The sequence below is a fragment of the Macrotis lagotis genome, chromosome X (assembly GCF_037893015.1).
Source record: "Macrotis lagotis isolate mMagLag1 chromosome X, bilby.v1.9.chrom.fasta, whole genome shotgun sequence".
Classification (NCBI taxonomy): Eukaryota; Metazoa; Chordata; class Mammalia; order Peramelemorphia; family Peramelidae; genus Macrotis; species Macrotis lagotis.
The window spans coordinates 500,676,775-500,699,578 of NC_133666.1; positions in this window are offsets into that span (position 1 = coordinate 500,676,775).

Genomic DNA, 22,804 nt, shown 5'->3' on the forward strand with positions numbered 1-22,804 from the left:
TCCACATTCCAATTCTTTTTTATTTACATTGATCCTATGTTTTTATTGCTATCAGAAACTTCTGATAGAGATCCTCCTTCTAGCAATGTATTCTGCAATTTCTAATCTTAAAGGATTGCTAGGGACCTAGTTCCCAGTTAGGAACCCACAACTAATAGGTATTAGAAGCAGGACTTGAGGCTATATCTTCCTGACTCTTGGGCCAGTTCTCTGTTCATTCAAATTCTTAGATGCCAGGAAATTTCAGGTCAAAGAATTCTCTGAATACCTTCATCTTAAAAAATCATTTTATTCATATTACCTATTCTTCATGATCAAACTATCCATCTTTGGGATAGGAAAAGCAACTGTCTTTTCCCATCAGCTAGTCAGGCAAAAACCATTTCTTAAAAACCTACTATGGCTAGGCACTCTGCTAAATTCTGGAGTTCCCTTGATCATGAATAAAACTTCCTTCTAGATCTATAGAACCCTAAAGCAGTCATGGTTCAGTGTCCACCTGATTTTACAATGCTCAGTAAAGTCAGGTGCTCACCTGTAGAGAAGCATGCAAAGAGATCACAGGCTCTTCCTTCCGCACCCTTTCTTTCATATCTGAGCCCTCCTGCCCTATCTGTATTACCATAATGTCAATGCCTCACAGAATATCAAATGACATTGTCATCTCCTCAGGTATTCCAAGTTTGCATGAAAATGTTTTTTATTAACAAGAAAACACCTTTTTTCCCCTAAAATGAACACTTTTGAATAGTAATAACTGTATCCCCAGAATGCTTTATTCTATCAAAATGGAGAGTACTCCCCCAGGGCCACATTAGCAGCTCTTTCTGTCTGGGAATGCAGCTGTTCCCGGACATGTTCTGAGTAATGTCTATGAGCGGCAGATCCACAGATATTCAGAGTGCTTAGGCTAATTATGTAATAAGGGAATCACTCTTAAAATTTTATAAACGTTAATATAGACATTTAACTTCAATTTCTTTGAAAGTTGAACAGGAAATGAGAATTCTACTAGTACTAGTTCCAAATGCTCATTTTTATACTGAGGTTTTAAAATGTAGGGGATTGCAAATCTAATGCTGTATTCACGCAGCAAATTACTCTCTTTGGCATTGAAATATCACTGCAATTAAACCTGCAGTAAAGTATTACAAAAAAGCCCTTGACTGTTTTCATACAAAATTGTGAGGCTCTTCAGAATGCCATAAGTTGAAGGGTGGGCAATCAATTCTATAACTCATTTTTATTATCTGCTCAATATTTCTCCAAAATATTTTGCTTCTTCCTGATTGGGGTGTGAATTTGTAGTTCCCTCCTAATGGCAAATTGTAAGGAAAGCTAGCATTTCTAGATCTTGTCCAAGTGTCTTTTTACACAGCCTGTAAGGTATACCACTTCCTACATCTGTTCATCTGGTCAGGTGTATTTCTTTGTTTCCAAAGCTCCATAACCTAATAGACCATTCACTTTAACTATAGTCTGATATCAGGTACTAGGTACATGAGCCAAATTTACTTGCCATTCAAGTAACTTGGTATGAGGGACAATAGACAAATACATTGGTTGACACTCATGCACACCCAACACATACAAAATTAATAGGCACCCAAGTGGAAGACAGTGCAAATCTTAATAAAATAAAGCTGATTCAGTGACCAAATGAAAACATTATGCTCTTTTATATTCTATGAAGTGACTAGCAGTGCAGTGCAGTGTAGTGGGAAAATCATTGGTTTGGAATCAGAGGAATTGAATTCTTATAGTGACCCTGTGCAACTTACTTTCCTTCTATGGTCTTCAGTTTCCTCATGTGCAAATAGGTTGTTTGGCTTTGATGATCTCTAAAGTCTCTTTCAACTCTCTCATTAAGCCTGTGACTATAAGTCTGCCATTATAAAGGTCAATTCAGAATATGAAACTTCATCAGTAGGATGACCCACAACAGATAGACCAAATTGACTACAAGTATGTGGCATTCAAGAAAGACTCAGCTCAGCTCTCTGGAGTGTAACAACATGCCACTTGCTAGCAAGGAACAAAGAGAGAAAAAACAAATTCTCTTTTCCCTACTCTCCCTCCTCTCGCCAAACCTCTTACCAAGCCTGCTGTGGTCTCTCCAGTGTGTAGATTTAGAGTAAGCTGGACAATAAGACTGTGTTAGATAACATCTCATTGTTTTACATCGTATTATGCCTAATATGCTAAAGAAACTGAGACCATTTCAAATGTTAAACCTTCATTATACTAGAATCAATTTTCTATAGAGTCCCTAGGATTGAAATCCCATTGATGCTATACTCACATTAGTATTTACCTTCATAAATGGAGCCCTGGAGAACACTACCAATAAGAAACAATGATGGGCAGGGGAAAGATGGGTAAGGGATATCTGACCAATCTCATTGGTTTATAGTAGTTTCTAAATTAATTGTTGAAGTTTGGCTTCTGATTTTTTTCCCATTGTTGAGAAAACAAAAAGAGAGTATTAGGGAAAGGAAAAGGAAAAAAAAGAAAGCAGAATCACTCCCTTCATTGTTCTATCTAAATTTCCCATGCCCCATTCAATCACACCCCACCCTGCCCGGCCCCAGCCAAAGTTACCAGATCTGGGATGTAGAATAATTATTTACTCATATATTACAGTTGAAGGGCTCCAAATCCTTTCTTTATCAGAATCTTATTAGAGGAAGGCAGTGTACATTTTATTAGCTCCATTTTCCAGAAAAGGAAACAGTTCAGAAAGGTTAAATTATTTTGCTACTGAAAGTATCACAGTTAAGAGTCAAAGTATCGTAGAGATAGTTCTCAAAGAGACACCAGTAGCCATCTAATTCAACCTTTTCATTTTACAGATAGGGAATCTAAGGACCAGTAATTTAATCCAAAAAATTCAAAATAACACAGACTCATACAAGGTCATACTACAAGTAGTAAACATCAGAGGCAGAATTTAAATCCAAGTTTTCTGATTCCATTGTATCAAACTATCTCTTTGATGCAACTAAAATTCACTTTCAGGATTAGCATATGCTGTAAGGTAGTTACCTAATAAAATTTGATTAGAAATATACACAACTATATTTAGTTGACAATGTAACTGAAAAGATTTGAACACAAAACTCCCAACTCTTTTCACCCTACAGGACTTATAATCTCAGAAAAGTACACAAAATCTAAAGAAAACAATTTTGTAGTTGGCTTTGTTCCTATCCTTCTAAAAACTATTGAGATTGCCTTCTGAAGACCCAAACACCTCAAGCCAAGAATCCCAAGAGGCCCATCTACCAAAGAGGAAGGCAAAGGGAAGAAGAAAACCCTGAGCCATCCTTCCACAACTTTGTGCTTAATAACTTAATTGGAACATCACAAGTTCTAAACCAAAAGACTAAAAATAAAGAAATTTGCCCTTTAAAAGCCAAATAAAAGGATACCAGGTTCCTCTGTGCCTATTAAAATATCATTTCACATCACCTTCTCTCCTTTCCATGAAAGGTAAAAATTAAAAGAATCTTTTTCCATTCATGAGAGCCTGTTCAATTTAAATCCTGGGAAAGATAAAGGAACATGAGAAATGTTTCTCTGGGTGAAGGCATTTCTTTGCAATGCCATTAAGGAAAGAGACAAGCAACTCAGTACCAAGGTTCTGCCTGTACACACAGACTTAAAACAAAAAGCTTGCCTGTGGACAAAGAGTACCCATAGCCACTATAAGCTGTGGAAGGAGGCAGTTTAAGGAAAGCCTGTGACTATTTAACAAAGGGAATAAACATCACAAATTGGTAGGTGTTATAGATAAACCCATGTGAGGAAATACAAAAAGTCTGAATGAAGTTGCATAGCCAGGAATAAGGGAGGGGGAGATTCCACTAGAAATAAGGCAGGGTTGGAGTATAGGGGGAGCAAAATAAAACATTTGGATAAAAATAGTTTGCTAGACAGGAGGAGCTATAATCTAGTACCATGAAAAGTTTTTAGAGTTATATATACTTTGTGAAATAATTTAGCAGTTAGAAGAAATTTAGTTTACAGGGAGAAGAGAAATCCTGGCTCTGCCACCCACAACTCATGTGACTTCAGCAAGTCATTTGCCTTTACTAAGTCCCAATTTCACCATTTGTAAAATGAAGGAATTGACTGGACTGATCTTCAAGATTTCTTGCAGCTTTAAATCTATGATCCTATAAGCCTAAGAACTATATATGGAAAATGTCACTGAGTCCAGTCAAAATAAAAACCCCAAAGTAGTAGCCAATTATTAGAGCAACATAGAGGATAATTTAATCAGAGTAATTCAAAAAAAATAGATGAAAAGAGAATATTAGGAATTAGATAATTTGCAACTATGAAAGACAGTAATGTTCATGAAACTCTAAAAGACCAAACCCACTCCAGGAGGAAGAAGTTCAGTCCAATTCAAGAGAATGTGACTATGATGATTAGAGTGAAATTAAACAGAAATGTTTGTTAAATATCAGGAAAAGAATTCTCAACTAAAAGAGTTGTTAGACTGAAATAGTCTTCCAGAGGAAATGATAGGAGTCCCATCATCTGAGACTTTTAAAACACAGCTAAATAAAGCACTAAAAATGTATCTGAAAAGTTCTATGCTGTTACAGTTGACTAAAAATTCCATATATATCCATATATGTTTCCATATACATATGTGTGTATACAACTATGTATGTGATTGGTATATATACATACATTTGCATTTATTTATTCATATATATGTATGTGAGTAACTAACAATTAGAGCTACCCAGAATTGGAATGGATAAGATCCTGAGTTATAACACTTCAAATAAAGAACAAATGAGCACTTGCTGAGCACATTGTAGAGAAGATTCTTAGTTCAGCAATAATTTTAGTAGATAATCATTTTAGCTTTCTTATTCTGTGATTCATTGCAACAAATATTTAGTGAATGTCTACTCCCCCACTAGATTGCAAGTGACAGTAACCATGCAGTTACTTGAATTACCTTGAAGACAGTAGATGTTCACTAATTGTTTTTGATTGATCAATTGACTTATCAAATACATATTTTAACTATTCTTACAAATATGGGGAACAATACCCCATCTTAGAAAATTATATGCACGAATAAAACATTGAAAAATTGAATAAAAAGCTAACCTTGCTCTGCTTATAACTTACCAGATAGCCTTAGATAACTCAATTGACTTTCTTTTGCCTTAGATTCTCATGTCATGAAATAAGGATAATATTTTTAAAACTGTCCAGAAGAGATCATTAAGGGTGAGCATTCTGCAAGCACTATTATGAGAAAAAAAATTCATTAATAAAAAGTAAAATTTTCAGGGCAGCTAAAAGTGCCATGGATAGAGTGCTGTCCCTGGAGTCAGGAGGATCTGAGTTCAAATCCAGACTCAGATAAGTAATAATTTCCTAGCTGTGTGACCTTAGGCAAGTCATTTAACCCCAATGCCTTAAATAAATATTTTTTATTGAGCAAATTATATAGTAAGTTAGAGTATTTGCTGACAGCATATCCAACTTTAATATGTATATATTCATAAGTAGGTACATATATATATATACATATATATATATATATATATATACATCCTATTTTAGCATCTTCTTTGAAATTAAAGTTTTCAAAGCTCTGGAATGAAACTTGCTCCAGATTAATTTCTAGGATTCAATGAAGCTGAAAATGAATTCATAATGAGGTACATTTGAGAGGTGTATATGGGGGTTTGCACTAGATGATCAAAGAGGTCCCCTTCCTGCACTTATATCTCTAATTCCATGATTATGACACATTTTAGCCTAGTTCCAGCACAACACATAATAATCTAAGAAATAATATGCTTTTACAATTACTGTATTACAGAATATGTAACCAAATGGAGTTGAATATAGCTGCATTCTTCTTATTATTATTAGTTAATTGAGTACTAACAATGTGAATAGCAGAATATAAAAATAATGAAGATACAGATCCTGTTTTAGAGATTTGTAATTTAATTTAGACATACATATAATTCAAATATCAAATACTACCTGAGAAAGTGGTTAAGTCTCAAAGGTACAAAATTTCCTAGGGATACATATTTATGTACCTAATGACTTCTTCACAACTTCTATTGAGTATCAGTGAAGAACATTTGAAATGTCTATAATAACAAAATAAAATGAGATCCTTTCTGTTGTTCATATACAATGAACTTAATTTTTTCCTTCACAAAAGTGGAAACACATTACAAAGTGATCCTGAATGATATTTTCTTTGCAGTTTTTTTATTCTTTCTCATGCATGGAATAGTCTTCTAACATGAATAAAAATGCAAGAATTTTTTTAAAAGTGTAGGAAAAATATTTTAGGTGATATTTTCATTGATTCATCATGTCATAAATATTATTAGTATGAGGTTGGTTTTGTTTTGAGTTTTTGGTGTTTCTAGTGATTCTACCCTCCAAGAAGGAAACCTTAACATGTTCTTAGCTGTAGCTACATAAATACATAAAATGGAACCTGTTTAGAATTATCTTGGAAGGAAGGAAAGAGAGAGAAAGAAGTAGAAATCTGAAGGATAATTTAAATCTCTGTATAAAACTCATACCTAATTTTATCCAACATTCTATTGTCATCAATGTTATATAGGAATGGCTAATAATTCATACAACTAACTAGTAAGGGATTAACTTCCTCTTCTAAAATGTTGTATTCTAAAAAAAAGCAGTGAAATGATCCAAAGGGATTAAATAGGTGAGTAGAAAAGAAATTGGGGAACTAAATAATCTACAAACTGAATATTTGATCAATAAAATTACTCTTCATGAATGCAAGAACAAGTAAAGAGAATTGTAGAGGGTGGGGAAGACAAAGGCATAGATGATTTTCAACATCTGAAACTCATACTACTTTATTAATCTTTCCTCACTCCACTCTCTGACCCCATCCACGTTTTTTTCTAGTCAGTCATTTCTCTGATAAGTTTATTATCATCATACATCATCACTATTATTATTATTATTATTATTATTATTATTATTATTATTATCATTAAAAATACGGTTCATTCTCCATAAACACCATGTAATTCTCCCAAGTATGCGTGACCTCCTTCTGTTCATTCAAGGTTTGCTACCTAGTTCCTCCACAGTGTCTATTTAACATATGTGTACTTAAACTGTTCATCAGATTACATTACCTGGGCAATAGGCATTTTTGTAAAATTACTTTTTCCTAGGCTAGTCTTTATAACTAATCATAGATTTTATTTTGTTGGTTCTGCCAAGTTCCAAGGCTTAGTGCAAATAGTACAATATCATTCACAAAACAATATGCCTGAAGAACCGTTTTTTCATGACAGTGACAAACATCTTTAGGAAGGTTACATCTCCCTGTTTTATATTTCTCTTGGTATTAGTAATCAGATGATTGTCAAACAAAGATATCTCTTTTGATTTATCTTTTAAAAGCCTCATATGCATTTGACATATTATTGGATAAGGGCTACTCATCAAGGAGTTGTATAACTACTGAAATAAATGCACTTTTATAAACAACAATATAATATGATGATATTGCATTCTCTGCACAAAACAGTGTCTGTTTGAATTGCTACAGAAAATCAATTGCAAATGTCTATTCCCTTCTCATTCCTTCATCAAGGATAACTTCGATGTATAGATAGTGTATTCTCATAAAAGTTTTGTAGGGAAAGGAAAGACATAGGGGTTGATAACAATTGATATTTTTCCATTTTCTTTTTTTTATAATGATATATATTTTTTCTATGCATCCAGTAATCTCCCATCTCTCATCTTTCAGTTTTCTTGAGAATTAATCCCTCAATGCTCTCAAAAAGTGGTTTGTCTCTAGCACAGACCTTTTTTTTGTTTACATTTGTCCTAGTTCAACTACTCTTTCCATCTTATTTTTAGTACTATTTCTTGTTCATAAAACACACAAAGGTGGCAGCCCTCTGCTATAGGAGCTAAGAATGTTTGCCTGGTTCAAGGCCTGCTTCTTGCTTTGCTCTGATTTTTAAATTAAATGCCTTTTATTATGATTTCATTTGGCCTGGTCCAGCATAAATGTGGCTCAGAGATGTGGATTTCGATGAACGTTGAACAATATAGCATACCAATTTTAAGTGTGGTTGAGAATTGGAAAGAAGAGGGCAGAGTATACAAGCCAAACATATTTATATCTATATTGAAATTGAGACAGATTAAAATGAAGTTCTTAAAGAGCTCTATACCATCATAAAAAAAATAAAGCCCACCAAGTTCCACATCTTATTAGTTAGTTCCACTGTCATTAGTAGTGAAAACAACTTGTGGAGATCTTTACAAATATTTTCTCTTTAGTTTTTGCCAGTTCACTGTCTCTCCTCCAATTAAATTCTTAATGTCCTGTTAGGGAAATTAAGTGTATGTTGGGTAAGACAATTTCTATATATTTTTTTGTCTCATTAAATGACTGATTTACAAGGTCACATACCTATGGGCTATGATGATAAACTGTGTTAATATCTATTCTTTTATCTATTTCCTATGTTTTGTTATCAATTGCTTATTTAAATAGTTCAGATAATAATTACAATACCTACTCTATATTTTCTCATTTTCATTGTTTTAATTTGGTATTAATTTTGATCTTTGATGCAACAAAGCAAGTCAGTAGTTTGAATATACATAAAAAAACTAATTCAGAAAAGACTTTCATATAAATGACCAGTTGTTTTCTCTCCTGTGTGTTACTATGTGGCACATAAGAAAGATAGTGTGTTGCTGTGGATAGAGAGCTAGCTTCAAAAATCAAAAAAACTTAAGTATAAATTTGATCTTTCATAAATATTAGCTATTTTGACCCTGAGTAGGTCAATTAATGTACTAGAATTAATTCCCTAGAATCCTGGGTCAGAAATATCAAACAAGCCTCATCCACACCCTAAAACACTTGAGTACATCTTCAATCAGATAAAAATGTTTTTGGGAAGCAGTTAACAAAAATAATAAAAATAAAATAAAATTTAGATAATACTATATTCTAAAATGTAGATAATACTCTATTCTAAGGGATCCTAATATATGGTTTAAAAGCCCCAGTTTCTGTTTAAGTTTGACACCACTGCCCTAGACAATGCTCTAAAACTACAAATTTGTAGAGCAGACATCAATAACCCTTAATAGCAAGAGTTTTCTAATTAGGAATTATTTATACCAATGAAATTAAAAATCTTATCAAACCCCTCCCAAAAAAATGTAATCAACTTCATTTGTATGATTTTATTTGGTTCTCACTGTGTCACATTCTCCCTAATCTTTTTCTGAAGAAAAGATTGATGATATACAAGATGAGTCTTCTATTAAAGTCTACAATATTCTTTTGGTTTTCATCACTTATTTCTGAAACAGGTTTTCCAACTTGATTTTCATTATTTTTACCTATGTCTACCTTTGCATCAAAGTCGCTAAGAATTAAAGTTGATTTTCATTTCAATTTTGAGGATTTTCTCAAATCAGTAATGAGGATTTTTTTCTACCTTATTTTCGTCAACAGATCATATAAGTTACAATTAGTTTCACGGTGTCAGTTTCCAAATGTTCATGACCAAATATCTCAGAAAATTGCTTTTGTTACCATTAGGCACATGATAAAAATAAGTTTCTCCAATTCCTTTATTTTCCTTTTTTTTTTGGAAAACCAAGCAAGTCATCTTTCCATTTAATTGAAACTTCTTAATTTATAGAAAGAATGTCAAAATTGATATAATTGTTTCTCTAATATTATATGTACCAATTAGTCTATAGACTAATCTTAAGACCAATTTTCCTATACCCTACTCCCCAGCATTACTCAAGTCAATAACACTGGCCTCTTGACTCTTTCATTCACAGGATCCAACTAGGTATTTTTTCTGGCTGTCCCCCATTCCTAGAATGTTCTCCCTCCCTAGGCCCACCTACTGACCCACCCTGGTTTCCTTTAAGTTACAAATAAAATTCCACCTCCTATAAAAAAGACTTCCCCAATCCTTCTTAATTCAGTGTCTTCCTTCTATTAATTATTTCCTGTTTTTCCTATATATAGTTTGATCTGTATATATTTATTTGCATGTTGTCTTCCCAACCTGATGACAAACTCATAATGGACAGGGATTGTCTTTTTATCACTTTTTGTAACCCCCAGCTCCTGAGATATAGTAAGTGTTTAATAAGTAATTTTAATTAATTATTGATTGATTAAAAACCAAGACACTCTTGGTACTTCTATATTACCTTATATATTAATGCTTAATAAGCCTTTGTTGATTATTTATCACTCAATTAAAAACCATGTGAATCTTAGTACTTTCTGACTCCATTTTTGCCATTCTGCCACCATCATTGAAGATTCAAAAATAGGGCCACTCCAGGGCCATTTTCCAGTTTTTATCTACTTTACTTGTTGCCAGGGTAAAATTAGTGGACCTAATTCTGACCTGTATGCTATTAGTTTAGGTTCTTTTTTGTAATGAAATGGGACACTCATATAGCATTAACCTGCAAACAAAAGGAAGTATGCTTGACTACAAGGTCAAAACTATATTCAATAAAAATTTTACTGCTCTCAACTCAGGTAGATGGATCCCTACCTGCCTCCAAAGGGAATGCATTCAACCAATAGGACAGGGTATGATAATTCACACCATTTGGGGATATCTGTCCAATTTAAGGGACCACACCTCCACCGGAGAGGACTTTTTGTCCTCTTACAGGATCAAGAAATTGTTTCATTTCATCTTGAGGCTGCCAAAAAAGCTGCCAGTGGAGGTACAATTTGAGCCTTTGACCTCTTGGGCAATCAAATGCCAGGAAAAGCTTTATCATTTTTCACCAGGAAGAATTATCAATTAACTCATGATGCATGAGGGAAAGGAGAGCCCTGGTCTAGAGTGGTCCTATCACTTATGGCCAAAGAATTCATCACCAAGTGATCAGTCTACTGGTGATAAGCCTCAATCTACTTAACTAAGTAGGTCCTCAGAAAGGAGATGAAAATATATTTCTGGAATCACATTCAAAGCCTTTTTGATGAATTTGCCAGAGTTTATGATCTGCTCATATGATCTTCAGGAACCCTAGTTGTCTCCCATTCCATACTGACACATCAGTGTTAGACCTCATGAACAATAAATTCAGACGGGACTGACAAGATGTATCCAAATCCCTTTAGTCAGTCTACACTGTTATCCAAGCTACCTAGAGTCTAGCAGAACTAGCTTCTATAGGTCCCTTCAGGTCAGCACCAAATACAATTTATGCCCCAGTGCACAGATAGGATTTAGAGCCAGAAGGAGTTGGTCAATCAGGTGTATGTTCACAAAAAAAAATGTAAAATCTATGAGTACATTGGAGAGAAAACAAAAATGCAAAGTTATGTATGGGGATGAACCTTTGCTTATTTGTTCTGTATGGGGCACCACTAATCAGAACATTCAGATTTGATCTCTGGCAATTTACAGAATCTTTCATAAGTAAGTATTTACTCTGGATTTATAAAGAAATGTGTAATTATAATTATCACAGCAACTTCTGCATGATAATTCATTTCACCAACTGGGACATTAGTTTTATGCTCTTTTTCAAAGAGTATGCAGCAAATTAAAACTTTGATCAATAGCTATCGCAAGTAAAGTTGCCTATGTCATAGGTCTATGAATAATCACAATGGACCCTATTCATTCCTTCACCATCTCTGAGTACCTACTACTTGCATGATACTATATGAGGCTATGACAGAATTCGAAGTCATAACAAATTGAACTGTGTAGCACATTAAAATATATTATCTTCCTAATAATTATGTTAAGGTTGGTAGCACAAGTAATATTATCTCCATTTACAGAATAAGATAGATTCTGAGTAGATAAGTGACTTATCAAGTTCAACAAGTCATTTCAGCTGAGGTGGGGTCTGAAGCCTGATTCTAAGCCTGATGCTCTTCCTACTATACTAAGTAGATAAGTTATAAGCCCTCCCCTTAAGAAAAGGTAAGACATGTATGCAAATAATTACAAGATAGTATGTGAAAAATGAAATAAAGATTTATAAAACAAGTGTTGTAGAGAGCACTTCTAAATAGAGTCCTTTTAAAATAGTACTGTGTATTAATAGCAACATTTTGAGATGATCAATTATGTTGGACATAGTTGGACATAGCTCTCAGCAGTTCTGTGATCAAGAACAATCCTGAAATACCAGTATGGAAAATGCCATCCACATACAGAAGGAAAAACTATGTAGTCTAAATGTAGAGCAAAGCATACTACTGTGTGTTTACTTTTTAAAACTTCTTTTATGTTTTTCTTCCTTTCTCATGATTTTCCCCTTAGTTCTAATTCTTCTTTCACAACATGACTAATAAGGAAATATGTTAAACACAGTTGTACATGTATGACCTATATCAGATTGCTCACTGCTATAGAGAAAGAGAAGGAAAAGAAGAGTGTAGAAAAATGAAGAACTTCGACAGGGCGGGTGATAATCAACCCTGATGGACTTGCTCATCCCTTCAGTGCAACAACCAGGGACAAATTTGGGCTATCTGCAATGGAGAATACCGCCTGTATCCAGAGAAAGAATTATGGACTTCAACCAAAGACCAAAGACTATTACCGTCAAATTAGAAAAAAAAGTATTATATTATTATGTAATTTTACTATCTCATACTTTCTTTTTCTTCCTTAAGGATATGATTTCTCTATCATCACATTCAACTGAGATCAATGTATAACATGGAACCAATGTAAACACTAACAAAATGCCTTCTGTGGGGGTGGGGGAGGGAAACAAGAATGGGGAAAAATTGTAAAACTCAAAATAAATAAAATCTTTCCTTACAAAAAAGAAAAAAGGAAAATGTAGAACTTACAAAAGGATGAATTTGAAAGCTATCTTTGCAAGAAATTGGAAAAAATTTTCTTTTAATCTTGTGCTTTTTTTAATGTCCTTCCCATTTTTTCCACACATTGTTCTCTTAAATCCTTCCACCTGCTTTGTTTTTTCCTTTCCTTTCAAAAATATATTATCTTCATGAATAATAAGACCAAATTCATTATGATACTTGAAGTAGATCCTACATGACACTTCCAGAACATGTCTCTACATTGACAAGTGTCCTCCCTGGTTCCCCTTCTCCAACAAGCAGAGTAACTGTTTTCACTTACTGCACTGGTGGCAGCAAAGAATTGTGACGAATTTTCCCCAAATCACACATTTCTACTTTCTCTACTGCCAGCCCAGAGAATCCCATCATGGTAGATTGAACATGAGGTGTTAAGTCAGAAAATAATTTGTGTCAAGTCCTTTCTATAAGATTCTGTCGGCTGCATTCGCTCACAGCTTTGATAGAGAGGAGTTGTGGGGCTTCCCATATCAAGGAAGGTTATATCACTCTTTTCTATCACTTTGTTCTGATGTACCAAAAAGCTTGTGGTAAGACCCAGAGGGAAAAGCCCTGCCCTCAGGATCATCTCATCAAGTTATCCTTTTTATTTCACCACTTTAAAAGCAGTCTTCATTTCAAAAAGAAGAGAAGGTTTGTCCCCTCTGTGCCTAGAGAGAAGTGAAATGGGGCCTTTGGGGAAAGCAACCTTTTCCAAATTCCAACTCCCCAAGAAACTCCAATTTAGCCAGGAGTTTGAAAAGGCAAGCAATAACCTTGCCTTCAGGAAAACCTGGGTTCTACCTTTGCCTCTGACAAATACACGAAATGTGTGACTTATGGCAAGTTGCTTAATTTCTCAATTGCAGTCAATATGTAAAATAATAATAATGATAATGATCATTGCTAGGTTTATTTAATCTTTAAGGTTTGTAATGTACTTTTCATATAATATTCCATTTGATGAGGCCAAGGGGAAAAAAAGATTAGACAGTGTAAATACTTATTCATGTCTTCAGACATTTATGAAAAATTTAAGCAACTTTGGGCACAAGGGGAACATAATCTTACATGTAAATCATTCAATAAGTTTATAATAAGTCCATGCTATATGTTAAATACTGTGTTTGACACTGGCAAAGAAATAATCCCTACTCTCAAAGATCTTATATTCAAATGGAAGAAACAAGTACATATACAAGCATATTAATAACAAATAAATATAAAGTTAAATATAATAAATAGGAGGTTTTGTACAAACAATTTGGGGAGGAGCAAAAAACATATTGGAAACTGGGTAAAATGTTAGATGGAATTCCCTGATCTTTCATACTTACATAATAAGAATAGTCAACTTATTCATTGCTGGTAGAATTGCAAATTTTTAGATTTTTTTAAAACAATCTAGCAGTATACAAAAAATGTTATTAAAAAAACATACCATTCGAATGAATAATTCCACTATTTGAAATATAGCTTTATATATATATATATATATATATATATATGTTTGTATGCGTATACATATTAAAACTATCTATTCAAAGAGCACTATATGCAATGACAAAAAAAATTAAATGTCCAACAACAGAGGAGTAATAAAATAAGTTGTGGAATAGTAACATAATGAGTACTATGATACAATTAGGATTGACAATTTTGAGAAGTTTGAGAAAAATAGAGCTATCTGAAAAAATTTTTATAAAATAAAGCTAATTCAAAAAGTAGAAATGCAGACAACTTTGGAAGGACGTGTAGCATTCGCTATATATTTTAAAACAAAATCAAGTGGTATATGTATATATAAACATATATATATAATAGATTCATATACAATCTTAATTTTCTGTTCTATGTGTAAGTACATGGAAATGCTCACTTTATTTGGTATTTATTATGTTCGAAAATGAAAAATAACAAGACTATTCTTTTTTTAAAATCAGAACCAGAAGAATTAAAGCCTTATAATTAGGATCACACAAGGAAAAGTAAAAGAGAATAAACTGAACCAAAAAAATCCTAAAGGAGACTTAGAGGGATTGGTGATAGCATTAGGATGCTTTATGCATTAAATTAAATGTAAATAATTCCTAGGTAAGATTGGTTATTTTATTAATGTTCAATGTTATATTTCTAGTAAAGCAGTTGATCTTAAATATGTATATTTTTCAGGGGCAAAAAAATTGCTAGCTAAGTCTTCTTATTTGTATTCGAACTATACAATTTTCTATTTCTTTTAAACTGACCATAAATTCACAGCCACAATAAGGCAATTATGGTGGAAGATATTGCTTGAGAGTAGGCAATATAAAACCACAGTTTTTCAATGGCCTGAAACACAGAGGTGGTGACAGAAATCCCCCAGCACCACAGACCATTCAGTGACAGTGGCCACTGAACAGTAACCACAACTCAAGGGCAATTCTTCACAAGACTCATTTATTCATGAAGTGACTAGATCATGTACAGAGAGCTTTCCAGACCTCAGTGAGGAATACAATTTCTCACAATCTTTCATTTCCTTCATGAAGTGGAGGTGACTATAGGTTCTCAAAGTCTATGCCTGCAGAGTCCAAGCTCTGGCAAGTTTCTCCAAGATAGACAGCCTTGAGATATGAAGTTCAGTTACATTCAAAATGCAGTTCTTACTGCCTCCATTTTCTTACCAACTACTCACTCTTCAAACTTCTGAAATCTCATTTCTAGCCCCATTTCTCTACTGAAATAAGATCATCAATGATCTACTTGTCAGATCCAATAGACTTTTGAATGAATTAACAAAGCCTTTATTAAGCAATTACTACAAATAAGTGCCCCCTGGAATTTAAGCTCCTTGATGTCAGGGAGCATATTTTTGCTATTCTTTAAATCTCCATTGCATAGCAAGTGCCCAGATCTATTCTCTTCAATTGTTCTATTTCCTTTTTTCATCTTTTAAATGTATGTATGGGGCCCAACCCTACACTCTCTGCTATTCACTCTAACTTGAAATTTTCATTCATTATTGAAGTTTCAGCTGTCATCTCTTGCACAAATGATTTTCTCTCTCCAGGGCAGCTAGGTGGTGCAGAGGATAGAGCACTGGCCTTGGAGTCAGGAGCACAGGAGTTCAAATACAGCCTCAGATGCTTGTCATTTACTAGTTATATGACCTTGGGCATATAACTAGTGGGGATGTGATTGCCTCACGTCCAAAGCTATCTCCAGTTGTCCTGATTCATACCTGACCACTAGACCCAGATGACTCTGAGGGAGAAAGTGAGGCTGGTAACTTAGCACAGCATCCCCCTCACTTAAATCCAATTCAGATGCTTGTCATGCTTGTCACCTCACTGATGTCATGGTCTTCTTCGAGAATGGAGGACAAACATTATTATTATCTCTCCAACTCTAAGCCTCTCCTGAATTCTAGTTCCAAACGTCTAATTTTATTTCCACTAAACTCTCCTTTTGTCACCTCAAATTTAATGCATCTAAAACTGAACTTAGCATCTTTCCCCCTAAATCAGCTTCCATTCCTGACTTCTCCAATTTGATACCATTTCAACCATTCTCCTCCTGGGTCCCCCTTGACTGCTTCTTAATATCCAATTATAAAAATTTCATCAATTGTTCCTTAAGAGATGGATAAAAAGTCAAGCTAGGAGTCAGAAAGACCTGGGTTCACTGCTTGCCTATGACACATATATGATATATGTGGACCAGAGGATATCACTTAATTTCATAATATCCCAATCAATTCTCTGTGATTTTAAGTTAGAAACCCATCACTTATCTGCATCATTTTCTGTACTGGAAGGTCCCAAGTTAGATAAAATTCACAAATTCATTCCCCTCAAAAAAAAAACCAACTTGTGCCTCCATTTCCATTATCAGTCTAAAAAGGCTATCATCATCCCAACACTTCTAATAGGCTTTCCAAACTCTATCCCTTCTCCAATTTATTCAACATAGCACTGCCAGATTCATCTTCCTTTTTCATTAATCTGATACTGATACTCTTTTGCTTGGAAACTTTTGATGGCTACCAGATGATTACAAAGCAAAATCCAAAGTCCTCAGTTTTGCTTTCAAGTACTTTCAAAATTCTGTTCTCAGATTTAGCAGTCTTTCAGATCTTATCTTCTCCAACTACATTAAATGAACCTTCCTCACCAATCAAATTTATTGTCTTCCATATACACAAAGTCCAGCTCCAGGACTTTTTGTTCACTGCTTCTTCTGTCTTAAAAACCACCATCTGAATATTTACATTTATCTATATCCTAACCGTGCTCCAAGATTTAAGTTAAATTCCAGTTCTTGACTGAAGCCTTCCCCAACCTCCCTGTCCGCAGTGATCTTTCTTTCCTTGCAATTCTTAAAGCATTAAGTTTCAATCATTTGATTGACTTTCTTGTACTATTATTGATCTTGTATACATAGATCTCACATCTCCAATTAAATTTTAAGCTCTCTGAGAATAGAAACACATTTTTAAATTCCTAGTGACATCCCTCATACCAAGCACCACTTGGTCATTGTTTGGGTGCAGACTGCCTTAGAGTGAATGTAAATAGAAATTGTTTCTGTTTTGACTAGAACCTTAAGGGTCTTCCCCTCTCCTGAAATGATTTTTTTTTAACTAGGTTTATGAGACCATTCTTTGCCTCACTCTTTTCTTACCTAGCCTTAATCACTGAAAGGACATTGCCTCAGTCAAACTGAGACCTTTTAAAAACCTTAGCTTAAAAAGGCCAACATCTCCCACTCTATCCAAAAATCATCTCCAGTGTCCTGATTCACAGTTGACAACTGGACCCAGATGGCTCCTGAGGAGAAAGTGAAGTTAGAGACTTTACATAGCCCTCCCTCATGCAAATCTAATTCACTTACAGGTCATGGAATCACATTCCTAATATCATGGTCCTTTGAGAATTAAGAACAAACAATAACTCACAAAGGTACCATGCCAATAGCAGGTACTCAATAAATATTGTTGAGCTGGGTTGTTGCTGTTTTGTTTTATTTTGATGACCGTAAGAAATCCCACTACAGAGCATTGAAAACCCCATCAAACTAAGGTCCAATATCCTAGGAACCAGAGGAAGAACAAAAGTTATGCCTTAATATGCGCGAGCATTTTACTCACATCATCATAAGGACTAATTCAACTGGTCATCATATTAGGCTCTATAGTAATACAACTTGGACAAACACTAATTTTATTTCCCCAATGACAATCTCACACCCTGGGAGTCTTCTGAAGGTGATTAAGATTTGGTTCATCTTCAGGAGAGGAGAAATTAGACAAAAACTGACAGTGAAATCATCTAGTATTCTAAGAAAAAAACATGCTTGGTGGTGGGTGAGTAGCAGGGAGGGGAGTTTTTTCATCTTACTTTCATTAAGAGAATTTTATAGTATCAAGGGTATTCTCATATAAGAATATCAATATACTTCAAATGATTTTCTGCATATTTGAGATCATATTTGTCCTTATCAACAAGATGGGGTTGTGATCATTTGGTACATAGGTCTAGCTTCCACATAAGGAGAACTTGGAGGAGAGACAAGTCTCTAGGGGATTTTGCTCTGGTTTTGTTTTTTTTTAACTGACTGTAGGCTGATAGACTGCAGGACACACAAATTTTTGCTTGGTGGTCTAAAATGTAAACATACATAATTGATTCAATTTATTGTTAATAAAAAAAATGACCAGGCAACAGCTGCCTTTGTTGTTATAGGAGCTGTGGCATGAGCATAGCTCTAGAAAAAAGATGTGGAGATCTTTAGGAACATGATGAATAAGGGAATAAATCCTTCTGAGGGCTATGTTAAAACAGAAGTATCAGTTCAAAACCAAGTATGGTGATATACTTCTATAATCCTTAATATTGTATAATAGGGATTGGGATGGAAGACTGAAGTTGATGGAATTATTGATCTATAGTTCTTAACTATGATGGTATACCTTAACTCAAGACTTGGTTCCTATACTCAATCAGTCACCAACATGGTAATCGTTTGGGAAAAAGAAGCCATCAAGCTGCCTAACTTGCTTAGGTTAGAAACAGAACAGATCAAAGTTTCTGTGCTGATCAGCAGTGGGATTCTGCTCATTCTCAAACTCCTTCTCCCCCCAAAAAAGTGTCAGTTTAAAAACTTTGAGGAGGTAATTTGATAAACTGGGGAGAACATAATAATATGGCATAATTTATTGAGCATTGGACCTGAATCAGGGGTTCTACACTTGACTTGATTCTTCTATAAACTGACTTTGGACAAATCACTTCCCTGATCCATGCCTCACTTTCCTCAGGCATGAAATGAGAAGGATGTACTACTTGGTCCTTAAGTAACTGTTCTCTTGGATGGACTACTAAATAACCCAGCTAAAGCAACCTACAACATAATATTCTACTTCTCAGGTATGTTAAATTAAAGCAAAATTCTTCACATTAAGTAAGAGCATTTTATTCAAAAATAAAGTGATAAAATAAAGAAGTAAATATGGGAGATGGCCAGTCTCAAAACTAGATTGTAGAAAAAAATTAGAGACTTTATTTTTAGTAGGATAGGGAGGTTAAAAATTGATGTAATAATCTGCCGTTTGAAAACAATGCATCTCTTTAATTTCTCTTGTACCTAAATACCAGTGTGCATTGCACACAAGAGCTATTTAATAAATAAATGTCTGTGGTATGAATTCATCCAGCAGTATCCCTAAAACTGCCTGAAAGTACCAATTTCTAGGAAAATTATAAATAGAAATAGTTTCTAAAAATTTAAAACAGTAATAAGAATTTAAATGTCAAAAACTAAAACAAATCTATCTTTTGATGATGACACCAGAGAAAAATCTTGGATAAAGTATTCCTTTCCTGTTTGAATTATGGCACAATTGACATCACTTCCTATAATGGTAAATATACAATTCTGGTGTAAAATCTAAGGGAACAACTGTTTTATTTTAAAACTGTTCACACTATGTCTTAGAAAAATTCAACAAAGCATGTTTTGTGGGAATTCATTGGGAAGAACACAAAGTAAGGGATTTTTTTCCCTGAGATTGGGAAGTGATGTCATATGTGATATTATTATAACAGATAAACTCTAGCTTTATAAATATAAATGGAGAAAAATGACTTTAGGTAAACTGTCTCTTAACTTCTTTAACTGACTGATAACAAATGCTGAGGGCTTTTGTTTTGTTTTGTTTTTTACAAAAAGTCTTTCTTTTTTTTTTTTTTGAAGTTTTTTAAAGAACCTCTCTGGGCTAATCACTTGCAAAGAGAACTATCTTGCTGACTACATTTGTAGTAGTTTATAATAATCCAGTGGTGACTGGTGTTGCCATAAACCCCTAGCCAAAGCAACCCATGACATAATCACTTCACTGTACTGATAACAGATCTAAGTAAAATTTTCCTGGAAAACCAAACCCCAACATTATTCAGGTTAATAGGTTAAGACAGTTTAATTTATTTCCCAGTGTTCACTAAAGTTTGTTAGAAGCTTTATTTTAATCAAATATGAGCTGTCAATCTAGCATCCAGCCACCCTGCATTTCAAGTGGCATGTCTCCAAGATGACAACTAAAATAAATTTCCTAACAGGAAATAGAGAGATTTACTGTTCCTTTTTTTCTTTTCTTTTTCTAAATAAGAAGTCATTTTAGGTAGTCACCAGCAGGACATAGAAAAATACTATCATTGGGTTCCCAACACTGAAAGGGACATTTCTTCCTAAAAAGAGCCTGATCATATAGGAATTATAAAATTATTTCACTGTTCAGTCCCACATTGAACAAAGGTAATCAAAACAATCTTTTGAGGTTAATGGTGCCCCAGGAAAGATAAATTCATTTGTGTCCATAAATGTGCAAAAGATCCCCAAATAATCTATATTCAATTCAATTCAGTAATGTTTTAAGTGCCTACAGTTTGCAAGCCAATATGCTAGGTTCTGGGGACACAAAGACATTTATTGACATTCAAAATTATTTAGCAATCTTTTCTGGAAGTTACATGTCATAGATGAGAGGTTGCATGATGTAGTTGATAGAGATCCAGTCTTGTAATCTAGAAAACCTGGTTCAAACCTACCTTTGACATATGCTAGTTTGTCAACTAACCTCTCAGGTAATAACAAAGATCCTAAATTCCAGGCAAGTTATTTATCTGTATCAAGTAAAAGAATTCACATACCAGGAGTGTGTGATATTAACCCTAGAGTCTCCTAACAAATTGTAACTAACATTAGTCAATTAAATTTAATATTAAGCCAAACAATATGTAACAAGAGTTTAGACTCATAAATTTATCTCTAAGCTTTCAATTTTAAAATTCTTTTATCTTTAGGATAAATTTAAATTCAAAATTATGTGGAAGATGAGACCTGCAAACAAAATTACCCAGACAATTAATTACACCAACTTGTATCTAAGTTAATGGAGACAAACATCAACCAATGAATCAATCAACAGGTTGTTATTTAGTGTCAGACACTAATCCCTAGATACTAGGACTACAATTACAATGACTATAACAATCCCTAATCTCAAAGAATTTACATTATAATGGGGAAAATATATTCAAATAAAACATATACATCAAAAACATAAAATGAATAAATGCAGCCATATCCAAGGTAGTTGGCGCTAGCAGCTGTAGGGATCAGATAAGATTTCCTGCAGAATATTGTGCCCAAATTTCATCTTAAAGAGAACGATTTTATGAGTCAGAGATAAGGATGGTAACCATTCCAGCATATTGGCACTAGAAACTGCAATAACAAGCCTGTCTCTTTAGGGAGACTAGTTGAATCAAACCAATTACTTGACTCCATCATGGTCAGATCTTAGAAGAAAAAGGGCCAGCTATATGTGGTAGTGATACATAAAATGAACCAAAACTTCATTTCATGGTTTTCTAACTCAAAAACTAGTATTATTCCTGCTGTACAGAGGTGTGGACCTCTGTACTTTTAAATAAAATTCCAAACAACAGGATATGAGGACAGTCATCTGCAGAAGAATGTATCTGTGAAATATTTTCTCTTCCATGAAGACAAAAATTCATTTCACTTATAGGAAAGCAATAGCTCTCAGATCAGAAAAAAATATTTACACAAAAATATTGTCTCCATAAGAATACAACCTAACACAGACTCTGAATACTGTCATTATGGGGTCAATGCCTAATTATCTTTCATAACTTGAACCATAATGACTTAAAAAAATCCAAATTGTCACAATCTTCAAATCTAGGATTGAGAGAGAGAGAGAGAGAGACAGAGAGAGAGACAGAGACAGAGAGAGAGACAGAGAGAGACAGAGAGAGACAGAGAGAGAGAACAGGATTGTTTCTTTGGTACTTTACCCTTTTCATGACCATGAAATGAGTGTAACAAACAGTACTCAAGCTCTCTAGGTCCACAAGAAAGGATTGTGTCATATATTCTACTCCACCCCACAACCCATTCTTCCAAGCAAGTTTCCTATCACCAGATATTTCACAAACTCAGAGATAATAGATCATTCTGATTTCCAAATTTATGTGAATTCTGCTTTTCCCTGAAAGAAACTGTTGTCCAATCTACATCTTGGGAATATCTGCTCACTAGAGAATTACAGAAGACAATTCTAGCCTGAGGGTTTTATTTTTAAGAGAGGAGTAGCCAGAAGCAGGGAAAGATAGCATAGACTGCCTTCTAATAGAGCTAACTTTGAATAGAAAGACTGCACAGAAAGAAATGGGTCCACCATCATTTTTGTCTTCATTTCTCCAAAAGTAGGCCTCAGATATAACAACAGAGAAGAGTTGCAATCCTTTGACCAAGAACTAAATCTTCTCTAAGCTAAAATGGAAGAATGTACAACATCTTATCCAGGTTCCTCATAACCCTGATTCCTGC